The sequence below is a fragment of the Paralichthys olivaceus genome, chromosome 5, assembly GCF_024713975.1.
Source record: "Paralichthys olivaceus isolate ysfri-2021 chromosome 5, ASM2471397v2, whole genome shotgun sequence".
Taxonomy (NCBI): Eukaryota; Metazoa; Chordata; class Actinopteri; order Pleuronectiformes; family Paralichthyidae; genus Paralichthys; species Paralichthys olivaceus.
In genome coordinates this window covers 28,010,537-28,028,535 of record NC_091097.1, presented here as the reverse complement: position 1 = coordinate 28,028,535, position 17,999 = coordinate 28,010,537, and the positions used below count along the sequence as shown (strand labels likewise).

Here is a 17,999-nt window from a genome sequence, read left to right as displayed (position 1 = left end):
GAGGTGGCCGAGTGGTCAAGGCGATGGACTGCTAATCCATTGTGCTCTGCACGTGTGGGTTTGAATCTCGTCGTAGTCAACTCTAAATAACTGAATATTATGATCATTATCTCAAATGCAGTATTGCTGTTTCGTGTAGTGAGAAAACTATTAACCAGGACCCTCAACATAGTTACCTCTTCTGAATGTCTTACCTCCTTGAAATGACAGATCGGAAACAAGTTAGTGAAGAAAAATTTGCGTTTACTGAGTGTCAAAGTAAGGTGATAGGCCAACATGCGCTGTCAGGAGAAATGTCCGTCCCCCTTGGTGGTGACACTGCAATTGTCTGAGCCTCACTGGAGGGATGGTACACCATTTCTCTGAATCATATCACTCCATGGCGCAAAAACAGGTACTGTATCTCATTTTAGAAGAAGACCTTGTCAAACAGAATTTCCAAACTTGCTCTACCAGAGTAAAATTAAGATAATGAACCTTCTCTGGAGAATGTGGGCATTGATCCCACTACCTCTCGCATGCATGTGAGAGGTAGTGGGATCGATGCCCACATTCTCCACTATTGAACTGTTAGTTCCTCTTTGTGGGTGACATCCACTGTCTTGTACCTCAACGTAAAACATGTCAGTATCAAACCCCTGCACACAAGTGTGCATAGGCTTGCTTTGGTTTCTTGAAAACAGGTCACTTCTCTTTCTAGATCCTCCTTTAGGTTCTAACATAGGAGTGGGAGAATTCAGCTATTTCACCTCTGTGGCCCTTTGCCTATCCTGAGATTGCTTGTGACCCTAATGCGTCACACCATAGCAGGGTGGGTCAAAGGCTTACAGGTATCATCAGCTATTCACACCTGTACTCAAGGAGCTCCAACACCCCATTGGTTGGTGTGAGGTTAAACAACCTGCATGTTTAATACAACAAGTCTGAGGATAGGTGAAGATCCTAGAGTGATAAAATAGCCAAAACCTCCCACAAGTCTGTTAGAACTAAAGAAGCCTCTTGGATGACAAGTGAAACATCTTCAAGAAACACAAGCAAGTGCAGAGGCCTATGTACACATGTACAATACCAGAAAACATTAGCTAGAGTCCTGTAATCCCAAAATTGTACCCCAAGAATGAACTGCTAATCCATTGTGCTCTGCACGCGTGGGCTAGAATCATGTTTTTCAGCAATAGTTTTTTTTCTTTTACTTGGGTTCACAGCCACATGTCACCATTGTAACAACTCTCTTAAAAACAGGAAGAGTTTGACTTTCAGGACATAAATTTGCTCTGAATAGGACGAGGTGGCCGAGTGGTCAAGGCGATGGACTGCTAATCCATTGTGCTCTGCACGCGTGGGTTCGAATCCCATCCTCGTCGTAGTCAACTCTAAATAACTGAATATTATGATCATTATCTCAAATGCACTATTGCTGTTTCGTGTAGTGAGAAAACTATTAACCAGGACCCTCAACATAGTTACCTCTTCTGAATGTCTTACCTCCTTGAAATGACAGATCGGAAACAAGTTAGTGAAGAAAAATTTGCGTTTACTGAGTGTCAAAGTAAGGTGATAGGCCAACATGTGCTGTCAGGAGAAATGTCCGTCCCCCTTGGTGGTGACACTGCAATTGTCTGAGCCTCACTGGAGGGATGGTACACCATTTCTCTGAATCATATCACTCCATGGCGTAAAAACAGGTATTGTATCTCATTTTAGAAGAAGACCTTGTCAAACAGAATTTCCAAACTTGCTCTACCAGAGTAAAATTAAGATATTGAACCTTCTCTGGAGAATGTGGGCATCGATCCCACTACCTCTCGCATGCTAAGCGAGCGCTCTACCATTTGAGCTAATTCCCCATCTGGAGAGATGTCTGCACAACACTTAGTCGCACAGTCTCCTCTGAGGTCCTGTGATGAGCGTCTTCATTCATTATTCTCGGGAATGTGATCAATGTTAGGACAGAACACATACATGCTGAACAGGTTGGAATTTGATGTTGATGATGTGCCACAGAAGACCTGTTTGCCAAGGGGAATTAGCTCAAATGGTAGAGTGCTCGCTTCGCATGTGAGAGGTAGTGGGATCGATGCCCACATTCTCCACTATTGAACTGTTAGTTCCTCTTTGTGGGTGACATCCACTGTCTTGCACCTCAACGTAAAACATGTCAGTATCAAACCCCTGCACACAAGTGTGCATAGGCTTGCTTTGGTTTCTTGAAAACAGGTCACTTCTCTTTCTAGATCCTCCTTTAGGTTCTAACATAGTAGTGGGAGAATTCAGCTATTTCACCTCTGTGGCCCTTTGCCTATCCTGAGATTGCTTGTGACCCTAATGCGTCACACCATAGCAGGGTGGGTCAAAGGCTTACAGGTATCATCAGCTATTCACACCTGTACTCAAGGAGCTCCAACACCCCATTGGTTGGTGTGAGGTTAAACAACCTGCATGTTTAACACAACAAGTCTGAGGATAGGTGAAGATCCTAGAGTGATAAAATAGCCAAAACCTCCCACAAGTCTGTTAGAACTAAAGAAGCCTCTTGGATGACAAGTGAAACATCTTCAAGAAACACAAGCAAGTGCAGTGGCCTATGTACACATGTACAATACCAGAAAACATTAGCTAGAGTCCTGTAATCCCAAAATTGTACCCCAAGAATGAACTGCTAATCCATTGTGCTCTGCACGCGTGGGCTAGAATCATGTTTTTCAGCAATAGTTTTTTTTCTTTTACTTGGGTTCACAGCCACATGTCACCATTGTAACAACTCTCTTAAAAACAGGAAGAGTTTGACTTTCAGGACATAAATTTGCTCTGAATAGGACGAGGTGGCCGAGTGGTCAAGGCGATGGACTGCTAATCCATTGTGCTCTGCACGTGTGGGTTCGAATCTCGTCGTAGTCAACTCTAAATAACTGAATATTATGATCATTATCTCAAATGCAGTATTGCTGTTTTGTGTAGTGAGAAAACTATTAACCAGGACCCTCAACATAGTTACCTCTTCTGAATGTCTTACCTCCTTGAAATGACAGATCGGAAACAAGTTAGTGAAGAAAAATTTGCATTTACTGAGTGTCAAAGTAAGGTGATAGGCCAACATGTGCTGTCAGGAGAAATGTCCGTCCCCCTTGGTGGTGACACTGCAATTGTCTGAGCCTCACTGGAGGGATGGTACACCATTTCTCTGAATCATATCACTCCATGGCGCAAAAACAGGTATTGTATCTCATTTTAGAAGAAGACCTTGTCAAACAGAATTTCCAAACTTGCTCTACCAGAGTAAAATTAAGATATTGAACCCTCTCTGGAGAATGTGGGCATTGATCCCACTACCTCTCGCATGCTAAGCGAGCTCTCTACCATTTGAGCTAATTCCCCATCTGGAGAGATGTCTGCACAACACTTAGTCGCCCAGTCTCCTCTGAGGTCCTGTGATGAGCGTCTTCATTCATTATTCTCGGGAATGTGATCAATGTTAGGACAGAACACATACATGCTGAACAGGTTGGAATTTGATGTAAATGATGTGCCACAGAAGACCTGTTTGCCATGGGGAATTAGCTCAAATGGTAGAGTGCTCGCTTTGCATGTGAGAGGTAGTGGGATCGATGCCCACATTCTCCACTATTGAACTGTTAGTTCCTCTTTGTGGGTGACATCCACTGTCTTGTACCTCAACGTAAAACATGTCAGTATCAAACCCCTGCACACAAGTGTGCATAGGCTTGCTTTGGTTTCTTGAAAACAGGTCACTTCTCTTTCTAGATCCTCCTTTAGGTTCTAACATAGTAGTGGGAGAATTCAGCTATTTCACCTCTGTGGCCCTTTGCCTATCCTGAGATTGCTTGTGACCCTAATGCGTCACACCATAGCAGGGTGGGTCAAAGGCTTACAGGTATCATCAGCTATTTACACCTGTACTCAAGGAGCTCCAACACCCCATTGGTTGGTGTGAGGTTAAACAACCTGCATGTTTAACACAAGAAGTCTGAGGATAGGTGAAGATCATAGAGTGATAAAATAGCCAAAACCTCCCACAAGTCTGTTAGAACTAAAGAAGCCTCTTGGATGACAAGTGAAACATCTTCAAGAAACACAAGCAAGTGCAGTGGCCTATGTACACATGTACAATACCAGAAAACATTAGCTAGAGTCCTGTAATCCCAAAATTGTACCCCAAGAATGAACTGCTAATCCATTGTGCTCTGCACGCGTGGGCTAGAATCATGTTTTTTCAGCAATAGTTTTTTTTCTTTTACTTGGGTTCACAGCCACATGTCACCATTGTAACAACTCTCTTAAAAACAGGAAGAGTTTGACTTTCAGGACATAAATTTGCTCTGAATAGGACGAGGTGGCCGAGTGGTCAAGGCGATGGACTGCTAATCCATTGTGCTCTGCACGTGTGGGTTTGAATCTCGTCGTAGTCAACTCTAAATAACTGAATATTATGATCATTATCTCAAATGCAGTATTGCTGTTTCGTGTAGTGAGAAAACTATTAACCAGGACCCTCAACATAGTTACCTCTTCTGAATGTCTTACCTCCTTGAAATGACAGATCGGAAACAAGTTAGTGAAGAAAAATTAGCGTTTACTGAGTGTCAAAGTAAGGTGATAGGCCAACATGTGCTGTCAGGAGAAATGTCCGTCCCCCTTGGTGGTGACACTGCAATTGTCTGAGCCTCACTGGAGGGATGGTACACCATTTCTCTGAATCATATCACTCCATGGCGCAAAAACAGGTATTGTATCTCATTTTAGAAGAAGACCTTGTCAAACTGAATTTCCAAACTTGCTCTACCAGAGTAAAATTAAGATATTGAACCCTCTCTGGAGAATGTGGGCATCGATCCCACTACCTCTCGCATGCTAAGCGAGCGCTCTACCATTTGAGCTAATTCCCCATCTGGAGAGGTGTCTGCACAATACTTAGTCGCCCAGTCTCCTCTGAGGTCCTGTGATGAGCGTCTTCATTCATTATTCTCGGGAATTTGATCAATGTTAGGACAGAACACATACATGCTGAACAGGTTGGAATTTGATGTTGATGATGTGCCACAGAAGACCTGTTTGCCAAGGGGAATTAGCTCAAATGGTAGAGTGCTCGCTTCGCATATGAGAGGTAGTGGGATAGATGCCCACATTCTCCACTATTGAACTGTTAGTTCCTTTTTGTGGGTGACATCCACTGTCTTGTACCTCAATGTAAAACATGTCAGTATCAAACCCCTGCACACAAGTGTGCATAGGCTTGCTTTGGTTTCTTGAAAACAGGTCACTTCTCTTTCTAGATCCTCCTTTAGGTTCTAACATAGTAGTGGGAGAATTCAGCTATTTCACCTCTGTGGCCCTTTGCCTATCCTGAGATTGCTTGTGACCCTAATGCGTCACACCATAGCAGGGTGGGTCAAAGGCTTACAGGTATCATCAGCTATTCACACCTGTACTCAAGGAGCTCCAACACCCCATTGGTTGGTGTGAGGTTAAACAACCTGCATGTTTAACACAACAAGTCTGAGGATAGGTGAAGATCCTAGAGTGATAAAATAGCCAAAACCTCCCACAAGTCTGTTAGAACTAAAGAAGCCTCTTGGATGACAAGTGAAACATCTTCAAGAAACACAAGCAAGTGCAGTGGCCTATGTACACATGTACAATACCAGAAAACATTAGCTAGAGTCCTGTAATCCCAAAATTGTACCCCAAGAATGAACTGCTAATCCATTGTGCTCTGCACGCGTGGGCTAGAATCATGTTTTTCAGCAATAGTTTTTTTTCTTTTACTTGGGTTCACAGCCACATGTCACCATTGTAACAACTCTCTTAAAAACAGGAAGAGTTTGACTTTCAGGACATAAATTTGCTCTGAATAGGACGAGGTGGCCGAGTGGTCAAGGCGATGGACTGCTAATCCATTGTGCTCTGCACGTGTGGGTTCGAATCTCGTCGTAGTCAACTCTAAATAACTGAATATTATGATCATTATCTCAAATGCAGTATTGCTGTTTTGTGTAGTGAGAAAACTATTAACCAGGACCCTCAACATAGTTACCTCTTCTGAATGTCTTACCTCCTTGAAATGACAGATCGGAAACAAGTTAGTGAAGAAAAATTTGCATTTACTGAGTGTCAAAGTAAGGTGATAGGCCAACATGTGCTGTCAGGAGAAATGTCCGTCCCCCTTGGTGGTGACACTGCAATTGTCTGAGCCTCACTGGAGGGATGGTACACCATTTCTCTGAATCATATCACTCCATGGCGCAAAAACAGGTATTGTATCTCATTTTAGAAGAAGACCTTGTCAAACAGAATTTCCAAACTTGCTCTACCAGAGTAAAATTAAGATATTGAACCCTCTCTGGAGAATGTGGGCATTGATCCCACTACCTCTCGCATGCTAAGCGAGCTCTCTACCATTTGAGCTAATTCCCCATCTGGAGAGATGTCTGCACAACACTTAGTCGCCCAGTCTCCTCTGAGGTCCTGTGATGAGCGTCTTCATTCATTATTCTCGGGAATGTGATCAATGTTAGGACAGAACACATACATGCTGAACAGGTTGGAATTTGATGTAAATGATGTGCCACAGAAGACCTGTTTGCCATGGGGAATTAGCTCAAATGGTAGAGTGCTCGCTTTGCATGTGAGAGGTAGTGGGATCGATGCCCACATTCTCCACTATTGAACTGTTAGTTCCTCTTTGTGGGTGACATCCACTGTCTTGTACCTCAACGTAAAACATGTCAGTATCAAACCCCTGCACACAAGTGTGCATAGGCTTGCTTTGGTTTCTTGAAAACAGGTCACTTCTCTTTCTAGATCCTCCTTTAGGTTCTAACATAGTAGTGGGAGAATTCAGCTATTTCACCTCTGTGGCCCTTTGCCTATCCTGAGATTGCTTGTGACCCTAATGCGTCACACCATAGCAGGGTGGGTCAAAGGCTTACAGGTATCATCAGCTATTTACACCTGTACTCAAGGAGCTCCAACACCCCATTGGTTGGTGTGAGGTTAAACAACCTGCATGTTTAACACAAGAAGTCTGAGGATAGGTGAAGATCATAGAGTGATAAAATAGCCAAAACCTCCCACAAGTCTGTTAGAACTAAAGAAGCCTCTTGGATGACAAGTGAAACATCTTCAAGAAACACAAGCAAGTGCAGTGGCCTATGTACACATGTACAATACCAGAAAACATTAGCTAGAGTCCTGTAATCCCAAAATTGTACCCCAAGAATGAACTGCTAATCCATTGTGCTCTGCACGCGTGGGCTAGAATCATGTTTTTTCAGCAATAGTTTTTTTTCTTTTACTTGGGTTCACAGCCACATGTCACCATTGTAACAACTCTCTTAAAAACAGGAAGAGTTTGACTTTCAGGACATAAATTTGCTCTGAATAGGACGAGGTGGCCGAGTGGTCAAGGCGATGGACTGCTAATCCATTGTGCTCTGCACGTGTGGGTTTGAATCTCGTCGTAGTCAACTCTAAATAACTGAATATTATGATCATTATCTCAAATGCAGTATTGCTGTTTCGTGTAGTGAGAAAACTATTAACCAGGACCCTCAACATAGTTACCTCTTCTGAATGTCTTACCTCCTTGAAATGACAGATCGGAAACAAGTTAGTGAAGAAAAATTAGCGTTTACTGAGTGTCAAAGTAAGGTGATAGGCCAACATGTGCTGTCAGGAGAAATGTCCGTCCCCCTTGGTGGTGACACTGCAATTGTCTGAGCCTCACTGGAGGGATGGTACACCATTTCTCTGAATCATATCACTCCATGGCGCAAAAACAGGTATTGTATCTCATTTTAGAAGAAGACCTTGTCAAACTGAATTTCCAAACTTGCTCTACCAGAGTAAAATTAAGATATTGAACCCTCTCTGGAGAATGTGGGCATCGATCCCACTACCTCTCGCATGCTAAGCGAGCGCTCTACCATTTGAGCTAATTCCCCATCTGGAGAGGTGTCTGCACAATACTTAGTCGCCCAGTCTCCTCTGAGGTCCTGTGATGAGCGTCTTCATTCATTATTCTCGGGAATTTGATCAATGTTAGGACAGAACACATACATGCTGAACAGGTTGGAATTTGATGTTGATGATGTGCCACAGAAGACCTGTTTGCCAAGGGGAATTAGCTCAAATGGTAGAGTGCTCGCTTCGCATATGAGAGGTAGTGGGATAGATGCCCACATTCTCCACTATTGAACTGTTAGTTCCTTTTTGTGGGTGACATCCACTGTCTTGTACCTCAATGTAAAACATGTCAGTATCAAACCCCTGCACACAAGTGTGCATAGGCTTGCTTTGGTTTCTTGAAAACAGGTCACTTCTCTTTCTAGATCCTCCTTTAGGTTCTAACATAGTAGTGGGAGAATTCAGCTATTTCACCTCTGTGGCCCTTTGCCTATCCTGAGATTGCTTGTGACCCTAATGCGTCACACCATAGCAGGGTGGGTCAAAGGCTTACAGGTATCATCAGCTATTCACACCTGTACTCAAGGAGCTCCAACACCCCATTGGTTGGTGTGAGGTTAAACAACCTGCATGTTTAACACAACAAGTCTGAGGATAGGTGAAGATCCTAGAGTGATAAAATAGCCAAAACCTCCCACAAGTCTGTTAGAACTAAAGAAGCCTCTTGGATGACAAGTGAAACATCTTCAAGAAACACAAGCAAGTGCAGTGGCCTATGTACACATGTACAATACCAGAAAACATTAGCTAGAGTCCTGTAATCCCAAAATTGTACCCCAAGAATGAACTGCTAATCCATTGTGCTCTGCACGCGTGGGCTAGAATCATGTTTTTCAGCAATAGTTTTTTTTCTTTTACTTGGGTTCACAGCCACATGTCACCATTGTAACAACTCTCTTAAAAACAGGAAGAGTTTGACTTTCAGGACATAAATTTGCTCTGAATAGGACGAGGTGGCCGAGTGGTCAAGGCGATGGACTGCTAATCCATTGTGCTCTGCACGTGTGGGTTCGAATCTCGTCGTAGTCAACTCTAAATAACTGAATATTATGATCATTATCTCAAATGCAGTATTGCTGTTTCGTGTAGTGAGAAAACTATTAACCAGGACCCTCAACATAGTTACCTCTTCTGAATGTCTTACCTCCTTGAAATGACAGATCGGAAACAAGTTAGTGAAGAAAAATTAGCGTTTACTGAGTGTCAAAGTAAGGTGATAGGCCAACATGTGCTGTCAGGAGAAATGTCCGTCCCCCTTGGTGGTGACACTGCAATTGTCTGAGCCTCACTGGAGGGATGGTACACCATTTCTCTGAATCATATCACTCCATGGCGCAAAAACAGGTATTGTATCTCATTTTAGAAGAAGACCTTGTCAAACAGAATTTCCAAACTTGCTCTACCAGAGTAAAATTAAGATATTGAACCCTCTCTGGAGAATGTGGGCATCGATCCCACTACCTCTCGCATGCTAAGCGAGCGCTCTACCATTTGAGCTAATTCCCCATCTGGAGAGGTGTCTGCACAACACTTAGTCGCCCAGTCTCCTCTGAGGTCCTGTGATGAGCGTCTTCATTCATTATTCTCGGGAATTTGATCAATGTTAGGACAGAACACATACATGCTGAACAGGTTGGAATTTGATGTTGATGATGTGCCACAGAAGACCTGTTTGCCAAGGGGAATTAGCTCAAATGGTAGAGTGCTCGCTTCGCATGTGAGAGGTAGTGGGATAGATGCCCACATTCTCCACTATTGAACTGTTAGTTCCTCTTTGTGGGTGACATCCACTGTCTTGTACCTCAATGTAAAACATGTCAGTATCAAACCCCTGCACACAAGTGTGCATAGGCTTGCTTTGGTTTCTTGAAAACAGGTCACTTCTCTTTCTAGATCCTCCTTTAGGTTCTAACATAGTAGTGGGAGAATTCAGCTATTTCACCTCTGTGGCCCTTTGCCTATCCTGAGATTGCTTGTGACCCTAATGCGTCACACCATAGCAGGGTGGGTCAAAGGCTTACAGGTATCATCAGCTATTCACACCTGTACTCAAGGAGCTCCAACACCCCATTGGTTGGTGTGAGGTTAAACAACCTGCATGTTTAACACAACAAGTCTGAGGATAGGTGAAGATCCTAGAGTGATAAAATAGCCAAAACCTCCCACAAGTCTGTTAGAACTAAAGAAGCCTCTTGGATGACAAGTGAAACATCTTCAAGAAACACAAGCAAGTGCAGTGGCCTATGTACACATGTACAATACCAGAAAACATTAGCTAGAGTCCTGTAATCCCAAAATTGTACCCCAAGAATGAACTGCTAATCCATTGTGCTCTGCACGCGTGGGCTAGAATCATGTTTTTCAGCAATAGTTTTTTTTCTTTTACTTGGGTTCACAGCCACATGTCACCATTGTAACAACTCTCTTAAAAACAGGAAGAGTTTGACTTTCAGGACATAAATTTGCTCTGAATAGGACGAGGTGGCCGAGTGGTCAAGGCGATGGACTGCTAATCCATTGTGCTCTGCACGCGTGGGTTCGAATCCCATCCTCGTCGTAGTCAACTCTAAATAACTGAATATTATGATCATTATCTCAAATGCACTATTGCTGTTTCGTGTAGTGAGAAAACTATTAACCAGGACCCTCAACATAGTTACCTCTTCTGAATGTCTTACCTCCTTGAAATGACAGATCGGAAACAAGTTAGTGAAGAAAAATTTGCATTTACTGAGTGTCAAAGTAAGGTGATAGGCCAACATGTGCTGTCAGGAGAAATGTCCGTCCCCCTTGGTGGTGACACTGCAATTGTCTGAGCTTCACTGGAGGGATGGTACACCATTTCTCTGAATCATATCACTCCATGGCGCAAAAACAGGTATTGTATCTCATTTTAGAAGAAGACCTTGTCAAACGGAATTTCCAAACTTGCTCTACCAGAGTAAAATTAAGATATTGAACCCTCTCTGGAGAATGTGGGCATCGATCCCACTACCTCTCACATGCTAAGCGAGCGCTCTACAATTTGAGCTAATTCCCCATCTGGAGAGATGTCTGCACAACACTTAGTCGCCCAGTCTCCTCTGAGGTCCTGTGATGAGCGTCTTCATTCATTATTCTCGGGAATGTGATCAATGTTAGGACAGAACACATACATGCTGAACAGGTTGGAATTTGATGTTAATGATGTGCCACAGAAGACCTGTTTGCCATGGGGAATTAGCTCAAATGGTAGAGCGCTCGCTTTGCATGTGAGAGGTAGTGGGATCGATGCCCACATTCTCCACTATTGAACTGTTAGTTCCTCTTTGTGGGTGACATCCACTGTCTTGTACCTCAACGTAAAACATGTCAGTATCAAACCCCTGCACACAAGTGTGCATAGGCTTGCTTTGGTTTCTTGAAAACAGGTCACTTCTCTTTCTAGATCCTCCTTTAGGTTCTAACATAGTAGTGGGAGAATTCAGCTATTTCACCTCTGTGGCCCTTTGCCTATCCTGAGATTGCTTGTGACCCTAATGCGTCACACCATAGCAGGGTGGGTCAAAGGCTTACAGGTATCATCAGCTATTCACACCTGTACTCAAGGAGCTCCAACACCCCATTGGTTGGTGTGAGGTTAAACAACCTGCATGTTTAACACAACAAGTCTGAGGATAGGTGAAGATCCTAGAGTGATAAAATAGCCAAAACCTCCCACAAGTCTGTTAGAACTAAAGAAGCCTCTTGGATGACAAGTGAAACATCTTCAAGAAACACAAGCAAGTGCAGTGGCCTATGTACACATGTACAATACCAGAAAACATTAGCTAGAGTCCTGTAATCCCAAAATTGTACCCCAAGAATGAACTGCTAATCCATTGTGCTCTGCACGCGTGGGCTAGAATCATGTTTTTTCAGCAATAGTTTTTTTTCTTTTACTTGGGTTCACAGCCACATGTCACCATTGTAACAACTCTCTTAAAAACAGGAAGAGTTTGACTTTCAGGACATAAATTTGCTCTGAATAGGACGAGGTGGCCGAGTGGTCAAGGCGATGGACTGCTAATCCATTGTGCTCCGCACGCGTGTGTTCGAATCCCATCCTCGTCGTAGTCAACTCTAAATAACTGAATATTATGATCATTATCTCAAATGCAGTATTGCTGTTTCGTGTAGTGAGAAAACTATTAACCAGGACCCTCAACATAGTTACCTCTTCTGAATGTCTTACCTCCTTGAAATGACAGACCGGAAACAAGTTAGTGAAGAAAAATTTGCATTTACTGAGTGTCAAAGTAAGGTGATAGGCCAACATGTGCTGTCAGGAGAAATGTCCGTCCCCCTTGGTGGTGACACTGCAATTGTCTGAGCTTCACTGGAGGGATGGTACACCATTTCTCTGAATCATATCACTCCATGGCGCAAAAACAGGTACTCTATCTCATTTTAGAAGAAGACCTTGTCAAACGGAATTTCCAAACTTGCTCTACCAGAGTAAAATTAAGATATTGAACCCTCTCTGGAGAATGTGGGCATCGATCCCACTACCTCTCGCATGCTAAGCGAGCGCTCTACCATTTGAGCTAATTCCCCATCTGGAGAGATGTCTGCACAACACTTAGTCGCCCAGTCTCCTCTGAGGTCCTGTGATGAGCGTCTTCATTCATTATTCTCGGGAATGTGATCAATGTTAGGACAGAACACATACATGCTGAACAGGTTGGAATTTGATGTTAATGATGTGCCACAGAAGACCTGTTTGCCATGGGGAATTAGCTCAAATGGTAGAGCGCTCGCTTTGCATGTGAGAGGTAGTGGGATCGATGCCCACATTCTCCACTATTGACCTGTTAGTTCCTCTTTGTGGGTGACATCCACTGTCTTGTACCTCAACGTAAAACATGTCAGTATCAAACCCCTGCACACAAGTGTGCATAGGCTTGCTTTGGTTTCTTGAAAACAGGTCACTTCTCTTTCTAGATCCTCCTTTAGGTTCTAACATAGTAGTGGGAGAATTCAGCTATTTCACCTCTGTGGCCCTTTGCCTATCCTGAGATTGCTTGTGACCCTAATGCGTCACACCATAGCAGGGTGGGTCAAAGGCTTACAGGTATCATCAGCTATTCACACCTGTACTCAAGGAGCTCCAACACCCCATTGGTTGGTGTGAGGTTAAACAACCTGCATGTTTAACACAACAAGTCTGAGGATAGGTGAAGATCCTAGAGTGATAAAATAGCCAAAACCTCCCACAAGTCTGTTAGAACTAAAGAAGCCTCTTGGATGACAAGTGAAACATCTTCAAGAAACACAAGCAAGTGCAGTGGCCTATGTACACATGTACAATACCAGAAAACATTAGCTAGAGTCCTGTAATCCCAAAATTGTACCCCAAGAATGAACTGCTAATCCATTGTGCTCTGCACGCGTGGGCTAGAATCATGTTTTTCAGCAATAGTTTTTTTTCTTTTACTTGGGTTCACAGCCACATGTCACCATTGTAACAACTCTCTTAAAAACAGGAAGAGTTTGACTTTCAGGACATAAATTTGCTCTGAATAGGACGAGGTGGCCGAGTGGTCAAGGCGATGGACTGCTAATCCATTGTGCTCTGCACGTGTGGGTTCGAATCTCGTCGTAGTCAACTCTAAATAACTGAATATTATGATCATTATCTCAAATGCAGTATTGCTGTTTCGTGTAGTGAGAAAACTATTAACCAGGACCCTCAACATAGTTACCTCTTCTGAATGTCTTACCTCCTTGAAATGACAGATCGGAAACAAGTTAGTGAAGAAAAATTTGCGTTTACTGAGTGTCAAAGTAAGGTGATAGGCCAACATGTGCTGTCAGGAGAAATGTCCGTCCCCCTTGGTGGTGACACTGCAATTGTCTGAGCCTCACTGGAGGGATGGTACACCATTTCTCTGAATCATATCACTCCATGTAGCAAAAACAGGTATTGTATCTCATTTTAGAAGAAGACCTTGTCAAACAGAATTTCCAAACTTGCTCTACCAGAGTAAAATTAAGATATTGAACCCTCTCTGGAGAATGTGGGCATCGATCCCACTACCTCTCGCATGCTAAGCGAGCGCTCTACCATTTGAGCTAATTCCCCATCTGGAGAGATGTCTGCACAACACTTAGTCGCCCAGTCTCCTCTGAGGTCCTGTGATGAGCGTCTTCATTCATTATTCTCGGGAATGTGATCAATGTTAGGACAGAACACATACATGCTGAACAGGTTGGAATTTGATGTTGATGATGTGCCACAGAAGACCTGTTTGCCAAGGGGAATTAGCTCAAATGGTAGAGTGCTCGCTTCGCATGTGAGAGGTAGTGGGATCGATGCCCACATTCTCCACTATTGAACTGTTAGTTCCTCTTTGTGGGTGACATCCACTGTCTTGTACCTCAACGTAAAACATGTCAGTATCAAACCCCTGCACACAAGTGTGCATAGGCTTGCTTTGGTTTCTTGAAAACAGGTCACTTCTCTTTCTAGATCCTCCTTTAGGTTCTAACATAGTAGTGGGAGAATTCAGCTATTTCACCTCTGTGGCCCTTTGCCTATCCTGAGATTGCTTGTGACCCTAATGCGTCACACCATAGCAGGGTGGGTCAAAGGCTTACAGGTATCATCAGCTATTCACACCTGTACTCAAGGAGCTCCAACACCCCATTGGTTGGTGTGAGGTTAAACAACCTGCATGTTTAACACAACAAGTCTGAGGATAGGTGAAGATCCTAGAGTGATAAAATAGCCAAAACCTCCCACAAGTCTGTTAGAACTAAAGAAGCCTCTTGGATGACAAGTGAAACATCTTCAAGAAACACAAGCAAGTGCAGTGGCCTATGTACACATGTACAATACCAGAAAACATTAGCTAGAGTCCTGTAATCCCAAAATTGTACCCCAAGAATGAACTGCTAATCCATTGTGCTCTGCACGCGTGGGCTAGAATCATGTTTTTCAGCAATAGTTTTTTTTCTTTTACTTGGGTTCACAGCCACATGTCACCATTGTAACAACTCTCTTAAAAACAGGAAGAGTTTGACTTTCAGGACATAAATTTGCTCTGAATAGGACGAGGTGGCCGAGTGGTCAAGGCGATGGACTGCTAATCCATTGTGCTCTGCACGCGTGGGTTCGAATCCCATCCTCGTCGTAGTCAACTCTAAATAACTGAATATTATGATCATTATCTCAAATGCACTATTGCTGTTTCGTGTAGTGAGAAAACTATTAACCAGGACCCTCAACATAGTTACCTCTTCTGAATGTCTTACCTCCTTGAAATGACAGATCGGAAACAAGTTAGTGAAGAAAAATTAGCGTTTACTGAGTGTCAAAGTAAGGTGATAGGCCAACATGTGCTGTCAGGAGAAATGTCCGTCCCCCTTGGTGGTGACACTGCAATTGTCTGAGCCTCACTGGAGGGATGGTACACCATTTCTCTGAATCATATCACTCCATGGCGCAAAAACAGGTATTGTATCTCATTTTAGAAGAAGACCTTGTCAAACAGAATTTCCAAACTTGCTCTACCAGAGTAAAATTAAGATATTGAACCCTCTCTGGAGAATGTGGGCATCGATCCCACTACCTCTCGCATGCTAAGCGAGCGCTCTACCATTTGAGCTAATTCCCCATCTGGAGAGATGTCTGCACAACACTTAGTCGCCCAGTCTCCTCTGAGGTCCTGTGATGAGCGTCTTCATTCATTATTCTCGGGAATGTGATCAATGTTAGGACAGAACACATACATGCTGAACAGGTTGGAATTTGATGTTAATGATGTGCCACAGAAGACCTGTTTGCCATGGGGAATTAGCTCAAATGGTAGAGTGCTCGCTTTGCATGTGAGAGGTAGTGGGATCGATGCCCACATTCTCCACTATTGAACTGTTAGTTCCTCTTTGTGGGTGACATCCACTGTCTTGTACCTCAACGTAAAACATGTCAGTATCAAACCCCTGCACACAAGTGTGCATAGGCTTGCTTTGGTTTCTTGAAAACAGGTCACTTCTCTTTCTAGATCCTCCTTTAGGTTCTAACATAGTAGTGGGAGAATTCAGCTATTTCACCTCTGTGGCCCTTTGCCTATCCTGAGATTGCTTGTGACCCTAATGCGTCACACCATAGCAGGGTGGGTCAAAGGCTTACAGGTATCATCAGCTATTCACACCTGTACTCAAGGAGCTCCAACACCCCATTGGTTGGTGTGAGGTTAAACAACCTGCATGTTTAACACAACAAGTCTGAGGATAGGTGAAGATCCTAGAGTGATAAAATAGCCAAAACCTCCCACAAGTCTGTTAGAACTAAAGAAGCCTCTTGGATGACAAGTGAAACATCTTCAAGAAACACAAGCAAGTGCAGTGGCCTATGTACACATGTACAATACCAGAAAACATTAGCTAGAGTCCTGTAATCCCAAAATTGTACCCCAAGAATGAACTGCTAATCCATTGTGCTCTGCACGCGTGGGCTAGAATCATGTTTTTTCAGCAATAGTTTTTTTTCTTTTACTTGGGTTCACAGCCACATGTCACCATTGTAACAACTCTCTTAAAAACAGGAAGAGTTTGACTTTCAGGACATAAATTTGCTCTGAATAGGACGAGGTGGCCGAGTGGTCAAGGCGATGGACTGCTAATCCATTGTGCTCTGCACGTGTGGGTTCGAATCTCGTCGTAGTCAACTCTAAATAACTGAATATTATGATCATTATCTCCAATGCAGTATTGCTGTTTCGTGTAGTGAGAAAACTATTAACCAGGACCCTCAACATAGTTACCTCTTCTGAATGTCTTACCTCCTTGAAATGACAGATCGGAAACAAGTTAGTGAAGAAAAATTTGCATTTACTGAGTGTCAAAGTAAGGTGATAGGCCAACATGTGCTGTCAGGAGAAATGTCCGTCCCCCCTGGTGGTGACACTGCAATTGTCTGAGCTTCACTGGAGGGATGGTACACCATTTCTCTGAATCATATCACTCCATGGCGCAAAAACAGGTACTGTATCTCATTTTAGAAGAAGACCTTGTCAAACGGAATTTCCAAACTTGCTCTACCAGAGTAAAATTAAGATATTGAACCCTCTCTGGAGAATGTGGGCATCGATCCCACTACCTCTCGCATGCTAAGCGAGCGCTCTACAATTTGAGCTAATTCCCCATCTGGAGAGATGTCTGCACAACACTTAGTCGCCCAGTCTCCTCTGAGGTCCTGTGATGAGCGTCTTCATTCATTATTCTCGGGAATGTGATCAATGTTAGGACAGAACACATACATGCTGAACAGGTTGGAATTTGATGTTAATGATGTGCCACAGAAGACCTGTTTGCCATGGGGAATTAGCTCAAATGGTAGAGCGCTCGCTTTGCATGTGAGAGGTAGTGGGATCGATGCCCACATTCTCCACTATTGAACTGTTAGTTCCTCTTTGTGGGTGACATCCACTGTCTTGTACCTCAACGTAAAACATGTCAGTATCAAACCCCTGCACACAAGTGTGCATAGGCTTGCTTTGGTTTCTTGAAAACAGGTCACTTCTCTTTCTAGATCCTCCTTTAGGTTCTAACATAGTAGTGGGAGAATTCAGCTATTTCACCTCTGTGGCCCTTTGCCTATCCTGAGATTGCTTGTGACCCTAATGCGTCACACCATAGCAGGGTGGGTCAAAGGCTTACAGGTATCATCAGCTATTCACACCTGTACTCAAGGAGCTCCAACACCCCATTGGTTGGTGTGAGGTTAAACAACCTGCATGTTTAACACAACAAGTCTGAGGATAGGTGAAGATCCTAGAGTGATAAAATAGCCAAAACCTCCCACAAGTCTGTTAGAACTAAAGAAGCCTCTTGGATGACAAGTGAAACATCTTCAAGAAACACAAGCAAGTGCAGTGGCCTATGTACACATGTACAATACCAGAAAACATTAGCTAGAGTCCTGTAATCCCAAAATTGTACCCCAAGAATGAACTGCTAATCCATTGTGCTCTGCACGCGTGGGCTAGAATCAT

The 17,999-nt window shown here is 43.4% G+C and overlaps 1 protein-coding gene and 15 non-coding genes across 16 annotated transcripts in view; 8 read left to right on the top strand and 8 right to left on the bottom strand.

Annotated features, from left to right (window-relative positions):
- LOC109642464 (G2/M phase-specific E3 ubiquitin-protein ligase) overlaps positions 1-17,999 on the bottom strand; it is a 333,983-nt gene that overhangs the window by 98,111 nt on the left and 217,873 nt on the right. The window lies entirely within an intron of this gene.
- On the top strand, positions 1,283-1,364 carry trnas-gcu (transfer RNA serine (anticodon GCU)). Its single transcript has one exon. It is a non-coding gene; the product is annotated as a tRNA-Ser (tRNA).
- trnaa-agc (transfer RNA alanine (anticodon AGC)) lies at positions 1,775-1,847 on the bottom strand. Its single transcript has one exon. It is a non-coding gene; the product is annotated as a tRNA-Ala (tRNA).
- trnaa-agc (transfer RNA alanine (anticodon AGC)) lies at positions 4,832-4,904 on the bottom strand. Its single transcript has one exon. It is a non-coding gene; the product is annotated as a tRNA-Ala (tRNA).
- On the top strand, positions 5,874-5,955 carry trnas-gcu (transfer RNA serine (anticodon GCU)). Its single transcript has one exon. It is a non-coding gene; the product is annotated as a tRNA-Ser (tRNA).
- On the bottom strand, positions 7,889-7,961 carry trnaa-agc (transfer RNA alanine (anticodon AGC)). The gene has a single exon. It is a non-coding gene; the product is annotated as a tRNA-Ala (tRNA).
- Positions 8,931-9,012, top strand: trnas-gcu (transfer RNA serine (anticodon GCU)). Its single transcript has one exon. It is a non-coding gene; the product is annotated as a tRNA-Ser (tRNA).
- trnaa-agc (transfer RNA alanine (anticodon AGC)) lies at positions 9,417-9,489 on the bottom strand. The gene has a single exon. It is a non-coding gene; the product is annotated as a tRNA-Ala (tRNA).
- trnas-gcu (transfer RNA serine (anticodon GCU)) lies at positions 10,459-10,540 on the top strand. The gene has a single exon. It is a non-coding gene; the product is annotated as a tRNA-Ser (tRNA).
- On the top strand, positions 11,994-12,075 carry trnas-gcu (transfer RNA serine (anticodon GCU)). The gene has a single exon. It is a non-coding gene; the product is annotated as a tRNA-Ser (tRNA).
- Positions 12,486-12,558, bottom strand: trnaa-agc (transfer RNA alanine (anticodon AGC)). Its single transcript has one exon. It is a non-coding gene; the product is annotated as a tRNA-Ala (tRNA).
- Positions 13,528-13,609, top strand: trnas-gcu (transfer RNA serine (anticodon GCU)). The gene has a single exon. It is a non-coding gene; the product is annotated as a tRNA-Ser (tRNA).
- Positions 14,014-14,086, bottom strand: trnaa-agc (transfer RNA alanine (anticodon AGC)). The gene has a single exon. It is a non-coding gene; the product is annotated as a tRNA-Ala (tRNA).
- On the top strand, positions 15,056-15,137 carry trnas-gcu (transfer RNA serine (anticodon GCU)). The gene has a single exon. It is a non-coding gene; the product is annotated as a tRNA-Ser (tRNA).
- trnaa-agc (transfer RNA alanine (anticodon AGC)) lies at positions 15,548-15,620 on the bottom strand. The gene has a single exon. It is a non-coding gene; the product is annotated as a tRNA-Ala (tRNA).
- trnas-gcu (transfer RNA serine (anticodon GCU)) lies at positions 16,591-16,672 on the top strand. Its single transcript has one exon. It is a non-coding gene; the product is annotated as a tRNA-Ser (tRNA).